We start from the raw sequence: 17,803 nt of genomic DNA, 5'->3' as shown, positions 1-17,803 counted from the left end.
TATATAGAGTCATGCTCCAGTGAGAACCGATCTTATGGTGAGATATGAGATATAATCTCCAGCCACTCATTTAATACAATATTCATCTTTCACCATTCATTTAATATTTAATATTTCACCATCTTCTAATTCAACTACCTATCACCTTCAACCACCGCTGACCACCACCACCAGCTCCGGCGACCACCAGAACATCATGCCGGCAAACATAAAATCACACCGCAAAAACAAAAATCACCACCAGAAAATAAAAATCACCGCCAGAAAAATCAAAATCAACTCCAGAGAATTAAAATCACCACACCACCACCAGTACGAAACCAACCACGCCACCCCCAAATCCGAAAAAATCACCAAATACAAAACAAAGTCACCATCGGAAAAAAAAAAAAAACAATAGAAAATCATCATTTCCAATTCATCAGCTTCCGACTGTCTCTCTCAACCTCCTCTCTCTCTCTCTACATCCACACCTCTCTCTCTCTCATTCACTACATCCAACCTCTATTTCTGCCCCATATTCCATCATTAACTCCGACCATAACAAATATTACTATATTTTATAAAGCACCACAAACAAACACCATCAACAATATGAAATCACCACGTAAAAACAAAAAATCACCGAACCTCCACCAATACCATCTCTAGATCGGAGTATTGAAATCGGAGGTGATGTGGATCGGTGATGAATAGAGAAGAAAATGGAAGAATAAGGACGGGGCTTTTAGAGGGGGGGAAGCAGTCGTGTTTCTGGCGAGAGAGATGGAGAGGGAGAGGGAGAGAGAGAGATCTGTGTTTTTTGGTTCGTGGCTGGAGACGAGGTCGCCGCCTCGACTACGACGACGTTTTGAGCAGATCTGGCGGTTCGTCGCCAGCAGCAACAATGGGTAGTAGCGGATGGCAGTATAGGGTGGAGGTGGGCAGTGGATAGTTTGCCAGTGGGGGGTGGGAGGGAGAGGGAGAGTGTTAATAAAAGAAAATGTTAAAATATAAATGTGTGATTGTGATTGGATTTAGGGATAAAAATGTGGGGCTGAGATTAGATCTCATATCTCACATCAGTGGGGGTTCTCATTTGAGCACTTGCCTATATTATATATATATATTATATATATATATTATTAATATGTGTGTATGTATATAGGGTCCTACACTACAAACCCTTCTCAAACTAAAAACTACAAACTGAAATGAAAATTTCTTTAAATCACATCGAAACATAGCACATATGGTATAAAATCGATCGTTGGGTGATGAAGAAAAATTTAGTGAAGTCGGATTCAAAAAAAGTTCACCGATTGACGGGAAAATTTAAACCGAAAATTGAGGATTCTGCGGAATCATGTATGGGAGGGTGCATGTTTATTGTGTGGTGAATTCTAGGGGGGCATTAGATTAATTGATCTGATGGCTGAGATTGGTTTGTAGTTTTTAGTTTATTTTAGTTTGTTTTGTATTGAACACTTGCCTATATATATATATATATATAGACACACACACACACACACACAGATAGACACACATATACCAGTTCTTTATTTTCTTTCCGCATTACATTTGACCATGTTTTACTTTGTAAAAGTTGTGGCATTAAGGCATTAAACTGATAATGCTCTCCCTTATTTATGTTCTTCTCATTCAGCATCATAAAGTTTCAGATTAGCAATCGTCATAATATTGTTTATAGTTTTATATGGTAAATTTTTGTTAGCATCTGCACATTAGAAGCTTTAATTGGCATGAAAGGTGGTATATGCTCATGCTCATCAGAAGTTATTATGGAGATCTATTTTACATATTGGCATGAAGATGCTGATATGAGCACTATCTTCAGAATTGTGAAATTGAATTGCAAGACTAGGTATGCAATGAAAGTATGGAATTCCTAACTTGCTTTAACAGGGGGTCTATTCTTCAATCCGCAACAACCTATGTTGCATTTTATAATCTGTTACACAAATACCAACTTAATGTATCCCTCCCATTTCATCCTCCTAATTAATTAATTACTCTCTCTCTCTCTCTCTGCATTCCTTTGTTATATTGGAAGACAAATGTTTCTTTTGGTTGAACTAGTTAAGGAGAATATTTTCTCTATCACGTAGGTATTGGTATTGATTCCTAACCTTCATTGTTTCCAATTCATTAACAGGAAAAAGGGTGGCCAGTCGAAAAGAAGACCTTGTGGATATCGTTGAACATTTCAATGTGAGTAATCGGTTATGATTTATGAGTTATGACAATTAATCATCACTACCACTGTGATTCTGTCTTGATGTTGTCAGGTACTTTGAATGAGTTAAAATGTAACACTTGATTATCTGCTCCAGTAAAAAGCTAATCTGATTTTAAAAGATAAATGACAGTTATTAACCATATAGTTAATGGGTATCTTAAAAAACCAGAAAACTATATACATTAGCTTGCAGTAGCTACTGTCAAAATAAAATTTCATTGTTTCAATCAAATTAAATTTCGTGGAACTGACATATATATCAAGAACAGACTCACGATTTACTTCAAAATGTCAAAAGTTTGAAAGCAAACTATTTTCAGAGTGTTGATTTTCTAGAATCTGTATATTTTTTGGCATTCTGACGTAGTATCTACCTGCAATCTACTGTGCTTTACCTCAAGCAGATTGATGTCGAGAATCCGTGTGTGATAATGAGTCAAGATAAAAGTAGAGAATTTTTACATTCTGGAAACGCGAAGGATAAATTTAAGGTGAGAAAATTACAATTTGACTTGCAATTTCTTCAATTTTATCGCTCGTCACTAATGACCTCTTTGGTTTTCTGACATTATGAATTCAGTTTTTCTTCAAGGCAACATTGCTACATCATGTGGCTGATCTATTAAAAAGTATTGAAAAACAACTGATTGGTGCACAAGAGCTAGTTGGAAATTTGGAAAGTTCAATCAGCCCCATACTGAAGGAACTTAGTGAGTTGCAAGGAAAGATTAAAAGCATGGAACAAGTCGAAGAAAAATTTCTCAAAGGGCACAGCTGTTAAAGAAGAAACTTGCCTGGCCCATGTATATGACATTGATGATCAAATCCAGCAACAAGATGCAAGGATTGAACAAACCTTAAAGGTCGGATACCTTATTGTCAAGACCTAATTGAACGACAAACTGTAAGTAACAATCTTTGTACATATTATTTTAATATGCTATGAAATGGATGAATGAATTAATTACAGAAATTACGCACATTAGCAGTGAAACTGTTCCTTTACTCTTTTTTTTTTTAAACTTACATTCTTGCTTGCAATGAGTGTCAGGTCATGCGGTTGTTACCACCTTGATAATGAACACGCACAAGAATATTCTCTCTTACTATAATTCGTAATGAAAATCTGATTAGGAAAAACCCCGTGGATCAGTATCAGAATACACATAAGAGATGCTATGCTCCTTTAAATAGCATCAAGAAAGATAAATACTTTGCAACTTAACAAAAAATAAATTATTAAATAAGTACTTTGTAGGACTGTCATTTCTAATCATGTGCATCATGTGTACTGTCGAAGTTCTGACTCCTGCATTCCTTTCTTTCTTAATTTTAATCTTAAATTCAGTTGCAAGAAACTGAAACACTGAAGAATTACAATACCTGAATGCCTTAAACTGAGAACATTGTATTCTTCTTGTTGCCATTTAGTAAGGAAACATGTGGCCTTATCATATTTCATATATCAGATGCTAAGAATCACAGTATGTTTCATAATAGGTAAACAACAAGAAGTTAAATCTGCTTATCCTTTTGTTAACCTATATGATCAGATCGATGGTTCCCTATATGGCAGGTCAAGATTGAGGGGTTTTGAAGATCGCTTGGCCAAAAGAAAGCTCAAATTGCTATTCTGATGGAAAGGACATCAGAGGTCAGAAAGATGCAGGAAGAATTGCAACAAAAGCGATCAGAGGTACTGATAACATATGAATGCTAATGTGTGGCATTATGAATCAAAAGTTGGTATACACTTCTCTTTTATAATAATATTACAAATTGTGATGTCGAGCTCGTGAACATCTACATTGTAACGCTGAGCTCATGAAACAAGTTTGAGGCTGCAGATGGTCCTAAACTTGTATACTATACAAGCTGAGTTTGAGTGGATAATCTTGGCATGATCTCATTATATTTTTAGTGCTCTGTTCATAAAATGCTAACAGAGTTCATCTTGATTTCAAATTTTCCACATCTACAACTTAGAAGGCTCTGTCTTGAATCTCACAACTTGCTCATTAAATAGGCACATGGACCTTGTATGTTATTAACCTTTGGTTGTATGAATACTGACTTCAAGCATGAATGTTGGTCATTAATAAATATTTTCTGGCTTTTTAATGTAAGTCTGTAACCGTATGTTACATAAATGAGGTAGATTTTTACTGAAGAACTTCCACTTACTGTTGCTTTATCTCTTGCTATTGATTTTGTTTTTTTTTTTTGCCTTAGGCTACAAAAAAAGGTCCGAGCTAGAAGAAGATTGTAGCCGTAGAGTTAACGAGAACTAAAAAGGATGATGAAGAAGGCACAAAATGCTGAGCAACAAATTCGTGATATAAATGACAGGATGATAAGAATACAAGGTTTGTTCAGAGGCGGATTTACCTTGAGGCCCCAGGGGGCACAGGACCCCATATTAATCATTTATTATAAACTTTTTTTATATAGATATATGCATATATCTCATAAATATTACTTGAAGAGTGACTAATCCTCTACCATTTCCTTCTCCCTGTACACATGATCCATACCAGAAGGAGTCTCATCATAATAATAAGACATTAAACTGCTTGTTGTTAATGAGCAGGTGCATTTGATTTCATCTGCTTGCGTTAGTTGTATGTTAAAATTTTTGTGCATTCTAACACAAACTTCCTAGACCGCCCACTGGTTTGTTTGTTCAGTATATTGTTCTCTTAGCTGTTTGGTTGTTGTGGTCAACTTGGAACTCTAATTCTGATCCTTGTTATATTTGTTTTTGGTGTAGTTTTAAAGCTGTAGTAAGGTGTCATTAGTTTAATTTATCGATATTAGCAGTATTAGGCAATGTATGGAGGCCCTGTAACCAAATGTTTTTTAGTACAAGGATGTAAACGATCACCCTTTAGCAATTGGGACCTTATTCTGACATTTTGCATGGAGGAATTGGATTTTAATAATAAGAACTGAGGTAGCTGTTAAAATCTATTGGACATAAGCATATTAGGATGATAAAAAAATGTGTGCACAGTTTGGCAATATGCGACACCTCATACATAATTATGTTTGCTTGAATAAAATTTCAAGTATGTGGCATAATGGCCATATCTTGGGCACAATACATGTAACAATTATATTTCTATTCAGGAAAGGGAACCATGTGTTTGTAAGTAATTGCACACATAAGTTGGTGCCTGAGATAGATTAGGATAGGATGACAATATATAAATGTTTTTGTGGATGAAATAGTGTTACTCTATAGTAAAGTCTGAATTACTGTTCAGGTGCTGGTGCATGGCCGGAATCTTACATGTTAATAAATGGCTTCCATGATCCATGCACATTTAATTACTGCTTAGGAACACAACAGTAGTCGTTGCAGCACATCATTAGGAAGAATTGACCTTTTTGCTTTTACAAAATTTTAGGCTGAAGAACATGAGAGAGGAAACCCTAAGTGGGCTTAGGCAGGAGGTTGAAGAAGCTGTTATGCAGTTTGAAAGGTTTTTTTTTTTTAATGTGTATTCCAGAAATCTACCTTTGCACAGAATTTTTCATGTATTGTTGATTTCATATTAAAACAAGGTGCAATTGATTGTATTTTTCTTCTGATCTAGTGAAATGTAGTGCATATATATATATATATATATATATATATATATATATATATATATATATATATGTTACATTTGTATTATAGGCCCCGCACAAGTGTGTGTGTGTGTGTATATATATATTGATTTTTTTTGACTTTCCAGATGTAAAAAAGATGAGGAGTCTTATCCAATAGCATAGCAGATGCAGATATGATATGCGGAAACTCCAGTCCGCGGTATAAAACATTCCTTTATACGTTGATTTTTTTAGGGCCTGCATGTGGACACGCTTTATATTATTTAGCATGCCTGACTGATATTGGGTTTTTCTCTTCAAATTGATGATTTAATGAAGAAGGATCAACAAATCCGTTATACCATACTGATCTCCGTTCGCACCAAACAAACAAGGTTTGGACTATATCTATCATATTAGAATCTGCACTCTTAGAATGAAGATATGTTCACTGATACAAGCTTAAATGCCTATCTTGCTTGTTGCCAGGTAACGGCTTTGGAGGTGATAGAGTAAACTAACCTTTTAAGGGCAATAGAGAGACATCACCACCGATTTGGGAAGGCCGCCCATCGGTCCGATAGGGGTCCACCTGGTTAGTGACTGATATATTGTTTTTGCATTTGCGCCTTATGTGAAATGTTAAAATCAAATATTCCGAAAGGTTGAAAAGAAAGTTCAATGGAAGTAGAATTTATCACTCTATTACTCCATCTATCAATTTAGCAGTGAATTATATCAAGCTATTATACATGCAATGACAGAAACAATACGATGCGATAAAGTAAACGAGACACAAGACGTTTTAGCCAGATTTGACCCCTAGTTATGGTCTACATCCTGGTCTTTTATCAACTTGGTAAGAGAACATATAATTACAGAAGAATTCAACAATTACAGAATAAGAATATATCTCCTGTTAACCTAGTCACTGAAAGTAGCTTGTTGTAATCCCTTGTAACTTGAGCCGACTGTAATTAGCTCGACACTGACTTCCCCTTGCAATCCGTTCATTGAACCTCTGAATTTCTTGAGCTCCACTCCTTGAATTCCTTCGTTCGTTGAACCCTTTGCAATCTAGAACCAATGCCAATACTCTACCCGCTCCTCTGTTCTATATCAGAATCCTTGATCACCTTCAGTAACTCTCAAAAATAATCTTTTAAATACAAGAGAAGAATGGTTACAAACTCAATCTATATTCTCTAAAGACAATGTTTAAATCCTTGATCACTTTCAAAACTCTAAAAAATTATCTTTTAAATACAAATAGAAGAATGGTTACAACTAAATCTACAGTCTCTAAAGACAATATGTAAACTGTAAACACTAAAGCTTGTTTAGAGAAATTGTATGATTTTCAAATCTGTGAGTGTTATCTTTTTGATAAACCTTCAACCGTTTATATACTAGCACATAAACGGCTCAAATTTGAGTTTATAAATAGAAATGTTATTCTGACGTTAAACTCAAATTAGAATGCACAAGTATAGGAGACATGGTTGAGGAAAATCGTTACAAGAATACTCCTATAAATATGGAATATGATAGAGATAGTTGAGATGTTTTAAAAGAGTTTGAATCAGTCTCTACTATATCCTATATATTAGGAAATATGTTTTTGTATTAATTCAGTGAGCTTGAACGTATACTATAATATATTTATCAGAGAATTAACAATTTAGAAACTCTACCATGTAGATAACTCGTTATATTCTGGGTAGAACTTCGATTTTTGTTAGGACTCTGTAACAACAGGCTGTTTTTTATATAATAGCTTACTGTGATAATGATCAATATATTTCGTGCAAAACTGAGTTAGAACGAGATTAATGGCAGGCTACTATTAATATAATCAATACTGTTAAGTTACAATAATAAAGTGGCTTGCTATTAAGTGTGATCCTCAAAACTTGGGATTTATATAAACCTAGTGACAGAACACATAATCCAGTGAAGGAGGATCTATGAGACTTAGGAGTGAGTTTGTCCCGGTTCAGGTCGCCTTGCTCTCTCTCTCTCTCTCTCTCTCTGAATTTGGTTCGGTTCCGCCGTTCGGTTACTTCCATCAGTAACTGTTAGAACTGAGAATCAGACAAATATATATAATATTAATATTATATTATATGATATATGATATTATTTAATTGTCTACTCACGTACTATGATACAATTTTGTTGTTGTTAATATGTTGCTTTTTTAGTTTCTACAATGCAGTTGAACACAAGATCTTAGTAGTTAATACTTTATTACAAACAGTATCTGTCAAATTAAATGAATTTGGAGTAGAAAAAATATTGTCAAAATAAAAAACTTTAAAATGAAATATAAAAGCTCGGCACTTTTGGTTTGGAACTGGACACCTCGGTTCTTTCACAAAATAGTTCTGGTTCTGTTCTTGAAATTTTACTCTTTCGATTCTCGTTTAGTTCTATTCGGTTCGGTTCGGGTTGAAACCGTTGCTCACCCCTGATTGAGACCGATTTATCCAATATATATGTTTGATTAATGTTGGTCCACCCAAATAAATTTTTTGGGGAAAAGGCTTACTGATCATGTTAGAATCTATGCATGCATGCAGGTCCGCTAAGTGTTTAAATCATTAGTTTCTGGTTTTAATATCCATCTTTGCTTGATATGAATTTTTCACTAGGTATTTTCTGTGATCTATTTGGAAATAATATGGTATGGTGTTTTTGTTCGAATGAAAAATATCTTTATCTTTTGTTTGTTGATTAGTAATCTTTCTGAGGATGATAAATTGATGACTGCAATTTGCATTTTACATTTCTAGTTACAGTTCAAAGGAATTTAAGTGGTTCTGTTTTCATTGGTGATGATATTAATAAATAATTGACTTAAATGTAGTATGGATTCTTGTATTCACTACACCATTAGTTTTAAAAAGAGAACACATGGGTTCACTTGCTCTGAAGAGCCTTGCCATCATATAAATTAAAAGTATTCAAGGGCGATGTGTTTGTTAGTTGCTCACTTGAGGTGATAAATGGCAGAAATTGGTGGGTGGTGATAAGTGGGCTTATGCCGTAGAAAATGCAGTAGGAAGGTTGTTGAACGCTTTTATCGTGAATGATCATAAAGACAATCTTGTTCTGAGAGCCTGTGCAAGGGAAGCCAATTACAATCACCTCCAGATCATTATTTATGATTTCTCCAGACCAAGGTAGTTTAACTAAAATAGTGTTCTTATAAGCTTACTTCTATTCTTGGGTGATTATGCTAACTGTGTGCTTTATCTATTTTAGGCTGAATATTCCAGATCACCTGCTTCCTCAGATAAATCATCCTACTACAATATCTGTTTTACGTTCAGAGAATGCTACTGTGATGAATGTCCTAATTGATGTGGTAAATGGTGTTTTAACCTGTTTATCCCCTATTTGTTGCTCCAAGTTTTTTTTATAGTGCAGCAATCATTTCAGACTATAATGTCACTTGTATCCATCTCAAAATCAAATGAAAGAATCATATAAACTTCTCTCTGCCTTGGCTCTGTAGATCAAGTAGAACTTTTATTTTGGTACTTTATATTTTTTTAATCATTTGTATGCCTTTCAAAACAAGAAATTTGCGATTTAACCTTGGCAATCCTTCATGTTGTTCTGGGTTTCAAATGACCATGACTTAATTAAAATTCCAAAACAGACAATCTTACTAGTGCTAATTCATACATTTTACATGTAAATTAAGTCACATCATGTTTGAACACGAGTAGACTTTCAATCAAAAGTAGGTGGTCTACTTTGAATGACAGGAGTGTTCGATTTGTGACCTTCACATTTTAGAATTTAAGTATCGTCACTGCTAATCCTTTCTGTATCTGCAGGGTCATGCTGAAAGACAAGTTCTTGTTAGTGATTACAGTGTGGGTAAATCTGTTGCTTTCGACAGAAATATTCAGAATTTGAAGGAGGTTTACACTTTAGAGGGCTATAAAATGTAAGATATTGTGCTAATTTAGTCGTGTCCAACTTTCCTGTGCATCAAATAGATATTACTTAGTAATTTTCAGAATATGCGTAGAACAGTGTTTGGAATACATCATATTTTATCTTGGAGAATTTATTATGCATATCCAAGTTTGAATATGTTTGTATGACAGAGCTGTAAACAATTTAGTTTACGGTAAAATCATGCAAGTCTCAATGTCTCAAATTTTGAATCTCTGTCTTAATGTCTATTATATAATCCTCTGATTAGTTATATAACACATATGACACATAAAATGTTAATTTGTTAGTACATTAATGTGTCTTCAATTGACTACCTTTAGATTATTCATCTAGTCGTACGTTGCAGCAGCTCTGCTTGTTGTCATTTAGATTTGAGTTGAAGAGTGTGAAGTCATATTCTCCTGTTTGAATTTGTTTTTGCAAGATTAAGTTTACTCTGGACAAATTGAGTCATGCTCGCACACGAAACAGAGATTCCAGATTCAATATAATTTCAAATTTCTGGGACATGGACTTGTTTGTGGTCAATTTTTTGACATTCGACACAGATCTTGCTTTTTAGGTTTTAGGCACGTTTTTCCATCACGTAACTTGAGGGTATGGAAATGATGTTTGATGGCATATGTTTGTGTGTGTGTGTGTGTACACTAGCCTATAACCCGTGCGTTGCACGGGTATATTTTAATAGTTAATAAATTTTTATGTGTTTAAATTATTTATTTATTTTAATATGTTGTAAAATATACAAAACTCAATATAACGTTTTTTATCAATTTGATTTAAGTGATCTAACGGTTATAGTGCACTATACCGGACTATAAACCAATGACCAAATTTTTGCATGTTAGCTTTAATAATCGTTTCCTTTCCTAAAAAGCATGTCATTAAAAAGGAAATTTGAATTTTAATGTTTAGCTTTAATATGCTTGAGGAATTTGCTTTATATAATATAAAGATATCTTTTGTTATTACGTAATCTTAACCGTTTATCAGACAATAAATCTAGCAGCTCGTATTTATTTTATGGTACTATTCCAAACAATTAAATTATCCTCCTTACGCTTATTATATATAAGGATATAATAGTATAGATTTTATTCAATAAATGCACATCAAATTTAGTTGGTTTTTTTAGTTATAAATACGTAGATTTTTATTTTGAAATTAATCACTTACTTGTAATGTCACAATTCTTTTGCAACTACAGATTTTACTAAAAGTGTCCCTCACTTGCTCCTATTTTTATGTGGTAAATAAATAGTTTTATTGTTCATATAGCAATGTTTTTCTATGGCTGATAAATGACAATTAACTTAGAGGATCTTGTGGATTAGCTGTTGCACTGATTCAAATAAGTTTCAGCTTTGACTTCATTACTTGCAATATTGTTTTAGCTACTATTGCAATTAATAATGAATCATGTTTAGGTTCTCCCGTCGTTCAGCCCAGACTACTCTCCCACCAAATAGGAATGTACGAACAGGCCGCTTATGTAGTTCTTTCGATGATCAGATTAAAAATCTTGAAAATGATGCGTCACATATACAAGAGGAAGTTCGACAAGCAAGGGAAAAGAGAAAGCGCTTGGAGGATGGGCATCATAATCTTCGAGATGAATTTCAACTTGCAAAGGTGAAATCTTCATAACATTCTTATTTTGTTTCTGTAGGGTGGGATTATTATTAGTATAGCCATTTTCTTAAAATCTAAGTCATCATTCACACTTATAATGTGAGAGGCACTAGGAATTGGAAAATATGTTTGTTGATTATATAGTGAAGGACAACTTAAGCTGGCTTATAGAAAATAGACTATAAGTAACTTGGTATATTCTCCTCAATATATTATTTTACGAATTCTGTGAATTATGTATCATGAATTACTGTGCTAGTTTCTAATTGATAAGCAATCCTTTTTGGTGAACCATTGACATAGTAGTCAAATGGAATATTTTTCCCACTATTATTCCTAAAACTAAGGTGAGGTAAATATTAGCTAGTAGTGACATATTAAAGTTGATATGTCCAATATGAGAATGTTAAATATGATTTTATATGTCAGGGCATAGTCAAAATCCATTAAAGTTATATTGGTTTGGATTTAGATGTGTAAACCTTTAAAGGACGGCCTTTTTGTTTTTCTTTCTCCATATAGTTCATAAAAGTTTAATAAATTTTTAAGTTAATTCTGATTTGTACAATTTTTCTATTTCATATTTACAATCATGGATGTGCTGGTTTGATGATCAGTATTTTTCTTTATGTTTAGAGGCGGCGTACTGATGTAGAAGGCATCCTGAGGTCAAAGAAATTTGCTTTGCAAGACACAGAGAAGTCATATGCATTAGAATCTAGTTCTCGACCAACATCTAATGTTGATGAGCTTTATCAGGAGTTATCTGTTTGTTCCTTTTTCTCTTTAACTTCCTTTCTATTTGTCTTCAGGTTTTTTGTTGACTTCTGTTCACATGTCTTTTTTGTTTATGAATTCTATCCAGCTTGCTAAAAAGGAGATTCAAGAAAGAGAAAGTAAGTTGGAAGAGATTCAAGTTAGTGCGGCTGAAGCAAAATCAAAGCCAGTGAACTAAAAGCATCATTTGAAAATCTCTGTGGTATGTATATCTGTTCTCTATTGAAGCATATGTGTTTGTGTGTGTGTGTACAACTTCTATGTCGATTACAGATTTTTCTTTGCCCATATAATAGAATCAGCAAAAGCAGAGATTCATGCTTTTGAGAAGGAAGAACAGGACATGATGCAGATTGAAGAAGATCTGCATGGTGCAAAAGCGGTCTGTCTCATTCTTTACTCGTATTGATGCTATCTTTGATTCTATGTCACTTCCTGAATTGTGCAATCTTAATCTTACTCTTCTCTAGGAAAGGAATCGGTTTGAACTTGCAAAGAATGAGAGGGTAATTCCAAATATCAAAGAGGCGGAATTAAGAAAAGAAGATCTTGAAAACAATCGCAAGGTACATCATTTAATGTGTTTGATAAGCATCTCATTACTTCCCTCCCGAAGCTTCCTGGGCTGGCATAACCCATATCATTCTTTCGTCGTGTCTTTTAATCATTTCCTAGGGTGCTATTGTATCACTTTTTATCTTGTGTTTATTGCTTTCTTTTGTGATCTCATGCATCTGACGATCCTTCGTATACAGGATGAGATAGCTCTTTCTTTAGGCGAATATTCAGTACTTCATTTAAGGTTTAATGTATTTGCCTGTCATGACTTTATTTATGTGGTAAACTTGAAGGTGAACTACAAAAAGGCTTCTATCATTTGTCTGGAAAGTGAGATCCAGGCTTTAGGAGGGAATGATGGAAGCACTCCAGAACAACTAAGTGCACAATTGACTAGGCTTAATCAAAGACTGCAGCGTGAGAGCCAAAAGTATGGTAACCACTCAATTAGTTTGTGAATAAAATACCACACAAGTATAATATGCAGGAAATGTACTTTGCAGTTATCCAGAATCTATTGATGATCTTAGAATGATGCATGACAAGAAAGAGCGAAAGATTTTTAGAAAGCGGCAGACTTACAAAATGTTTCGTCAGAAACTACATGTAAGCAAAATATATCTATAATTACCAGTTACCACATTATAAGTTTTATTCATATATGTGACTACCACAAATCAAAGAGCAGACTTAGAAATGTTTCTTACCATCTTTACTGTTTTTGTTTGCTTAGAAGTAGTGACTACGAATGCAGCTCATAGAGTCGAATCTCTCTCTCTCTCTCTCTCTCTCTCTCTCTCTCTATATATATATATATATATATATATATATATATATATATAAATTATTTTTTTTGTTTGTTTATTTGTGTTTGTGTGTTTATTCTTGGAAGGTACTGGTCATCCTCTTGCTCCTGTTCTTCTGGATATACATGCGGCCATGCTCACAAAAATATTAATTTATCATTCCTTTTTAATGCGCTTAATTTCAGGCATGCCAGAAATCCTTAGAGTTGCGATATAGCAAGTTTCAGAGGAATGCAACACTTTTGAAGCGGCAGTTGACTTGGCAGTATGATATTTACGGATGATTATGATTCTTGTCAATTGTCATTCAGATTTCTCTTTAATTTGTCTTTTTTGTTTAATTTATATATCCAAAAAACTCCTTCAAGCTAATTATCTCGTTGTTGCGCAACAGATTTAACGGACATTTACGAAAGAAAGGGATCAGTGGCCAGATTAAAATTAGTTATGAAGATGAAACCCTCTCGATAGAGGTATTTGTTGTTGATGACGTGATTACTGGTTTCAGGTATTATTATTTAGGTTATTGGCCTGGAATTACACCTATAACTTTTTGTCAATGTACTTTCTTTCAGGTTAAGATGCCTCAAGATGCATCAAACAATACTGTTCGAGACACTAGAGGGCTTTCAGGTACACTATTGATATATTTAATTCAAAACATATGCTACTCGTATGTTTTATCAATTAGTTATCTGCACTTCAATCTCCAGACTCCGCCTGTTGTAAATATTCGAAAGTAAGTTTCATTCTTGTTGTTTGGTTAGGTGGTGAACGTTCTTTTTCTACGTTATGCTTTGCTCTGGCACTTCATGAAATGACAGAAGCTCCATTTCGTGCAATGGATGAATTTGATGTGTTTATGGTAGTTTCCATGGCTAAACTAATTTCTGTCATTTATTTATATAAAAACTTAATTGTTTGTTTTTATGTCATTCTTTCAGTTCTTTAACTAGCGAAATCAGTCCAAACAAAAATCATATTTCTTTTGTTTATCAGGATGCAGTTAGTAGAAAGATTAGTTTAGACACGCTCGTTGATTTTGCATTGGCACAAGGATCACAATGGATTTTTATCACCCCTCATGATATAAGGTAATCACTTATCAGCTATATACCTTCCTCATATGTTTATATGGACACCGTTGTTCTGCATGAAATCCTTATATGATTTATTATTCCAAGAACCAAGGCTTAAAGGTCACTAAATTTCTGCAAATGTAGCTAGCACTATATATCAGGTATTAAACTTTTAGCAGAGGAATGCGTCGTGGACCAAGATTAAATACTGTCTTCCATGTATGGAACTTCGGAAATATTTTGTTAAATATATGTTTGTCTGTTATAAGTAGTCAGTTCACCATCACATCTGGTTTGAAGAAACATCCTGCATCATTTTGATTAAAATGTGAGACCATTACCAAGACTTTCATGCAGGAAAGGGAAGATAGTAAAGGATAGTATTAATATTGTCCCATAAAAGATATTGTGTGAATTACATAATCTAAATTTTTTATTCAAAGAGAAAATTCGATTTATGGGAAGTACTGAACAAAGTTGTCTAGTTACTCAAAATTTAATAGATGTGCTGTGTTGTGGAAAACAGATGCGGCACCTAAAGTTATTTGAAGTGTAAAATCAATACTATGTGAATATCTTTTGTTTATGGTTGGTATTTGCAAATTTACACCAATATGTAACCCAGGGTCTCCTCTGTGTTCCTTTAAAGGTTTTGGAAACCAAGTTTTTAGAAAAAAATCATATTAGTTTTTGTCCTTTGGAGGTGTACTTGAGTTTCAGGATTATGAATACTGCATCAACTCACTAATAATTTAATCTATTTTGCACAGTGTGGTGGGGAATGAATTGTGCACGAGTACTTTTTGAATCTACTTGTCATCTAATATCTTGCATGAAATCTATATAAATATATTGATTTGTATGTATGTGTGTGTTTGTGTTTTGGATTTACCAGAACTTGGGAAGTCTGTCAGTTAGAACTTGTAGGCTGTAATATCATACATAAACTGTGAATCTAATTCTCATAATATTGTTTCAGCATGGTTAAACAAGATGAGAGGATTAAAAAACAGCAAATGGCGGCTCCTCGTTCGTAATTCTTCTAATTTCTGGAGTTTGAAGAATTGATGTAATTATATTGTTCTTTATTATGCCTGCATAGAGACATGAGACATCCGCTAACTAGTGGAATTGTTTGGTGGTGATTAAGATTTTGCTACCTTAAGTGAAATTTGTACATCTGATGGATTCTGTTCTTTTTGGAAACTGTGGCACAAATTGGTTAGCAGTCAGTTTGATGGTAGGAAGTGATAGTATATGTCTTGTTATGCGTGACAAGGGAGAAAGTATTTATTGTAAACCGCAAGTCGGTCTTCATCTCTTCTACCGAAAAGGTTTGATTGGTCACCATAAAGTTATTATTTACTACTAGCATTTTGGTGTGGTCTGCTTAATATTTATTAGATGGACGCCCGTGCTAGTCCGGATATGTTTCTTTTTGGGTTTGTTAAATTACAATCTTTTTTATAAAGGGAAAATAGTTTTTTTTGTCACTCAACTTATTATTTGTTTAGAAACCTACCACTGAACTATAATTTTTTTCTTTTTTGTCACTAATGTTAGGTTTGGAATTTTTTTTGTCACTAACGTTAGGTTCGGATTTAAATCATTAACACTATGTTATTTTTTAGCATTATTAAAATATAGTGTTAGTCTGTAATATAATGGCGATCTGATATGTGTCTATATTTTATATGTAGTGTCCTAGGTGGTTTACCTTGGAGGACGAGAGTTGGACACATATTTTGAGACTCCGAAAAATTTCAAAAATTATTTTATTTTATTTTTTCTAGAATAAAATTTAATGTTGGTTTTTTTTCCTTAAAAAAAACGTTAGATTTTTTTGTCACTAACGTTATGTTTTAATTTGATTATTAACAATATGTTATTTTTTTAGCATTATAAAAACATAGTGGTAGTCTTCAATATTATGGTGATATGATATGTGTCTATAACATTATATACAGTCATCTATATGTCCCCTAGCTAGTTTACCTTGAAGTACGAGAGTTTAACAAGCATTTTAAGAACGTAAAAAATTTAGTTTTATAAATTATTTTAGGACTCCACAAAAATATAGTATCACTTGACTTTACAGTTTTTTACCACTACTTGTCACGTATTTTAAGGTTCCCACTTTTTATAAATATAGTTCCATAAGTTAATTTTGAGATTTCCTTTCTGAGTAAAAAAATCCGTATTCTCGTCCTCCAAGATAAACTACCTAGGACACACATGGAGTACTACATATAAAGATATAGACACAGATCACCATTATATTGCAGACTACCGAAAAATATCGTTTCAATAGTCCGAAAAATAGAATAACATAGTGTTAATAATCAAATCCGAACCTAGGGTTAGTGACAAAAAAAAATCTGAACCTAACATTAGTGGCAAAAAAGAAAAAAATTATAGTTCAGTGGTAATAATCAAATCCGAACCTAGCGTTAGTGACAAAAAAAAAATCCGAACCTAACATTAGTGGCAAAAAAGAAAAAAAATTATAATTCAGTGGTAGGTTTCTAAACAAATAATAAGTTGGATGGCAAAAAATTTATTTTCCCTTTTATAAATTTGTTTTGTGGATGTATTCTTTTAGATACTTTTTTACATTGTGAATTGTAAATTTACAAGTTGGGGCTAATAATGATTAGCAAATTGAAGCCGGACTTCAGTTATAATCTAATAAAGAGAATATTTTTAAAGAAGAGATAAATTGAACCCATTGTTTTAATATAATTTGTTAAAAAATTCGTTTCATATTTTTCTTAAAAATTAAGATCTACATTTCATGCATTATTTTAAAAAAAATGTACAACCATTTTTTCATCTTATTTTCATGAATTGAATATTCATTTCTCCCTTTTACACTACTTTTTCTTCTTTTTAGATTTATTAATACAATAATAATAAATAATAAAAATAAAGATTGTTGTTAAAAGTGATAATGTTATTTTTAAGAAAGTTATCGTTATTGGAGTTACTCTAATAACAGTTATAAGACAATAATAGAATGCTAATTAGAGGAAAGAAATATCAATTAACCTCTTTTTTACAATAATATCATTATTCATGTTAATGATTGAGAATATCATTTTGATGATGCACATTTTCAAAATCGATATCACACGTAAAATAAT

The 17,803-nt window shown here is 33.1% G+C and overlaps 1 pseudogene; it reads left to right on the top strand.

Moving 5' to 3' along the window:
• Positions 1-6,277: 6,277 nt before the first annotated feature.
• LOC135152133 (structural maintenance of chromosomes protein 6A-like) lies at positions 6,278-16,031 on the top strand (annotated as a pseudogene).
• Positions 16,032-17,803: the final 1,772 nt, after the last annotated feature.

The sequence above is a fragment of the Daucus carota genome, chromosome 4 (assembly GCF_001625215.2).
Source record: "Daucus carota subsp. sativus chromosome 4, DH1 v3.0, whole genome shotgun sequence".
Classification (NCBI taxonomy): Eukaryota; Viridiplantae; Streptophyta; class Magnoliopsida; order Apiales; family Apiaceae; genus Daucus; species Daucus carota.
Note: the sequence above shows the minus strand (reverse complement) of the source record. Positions and strands in the feature narration are given on the sequence as shown.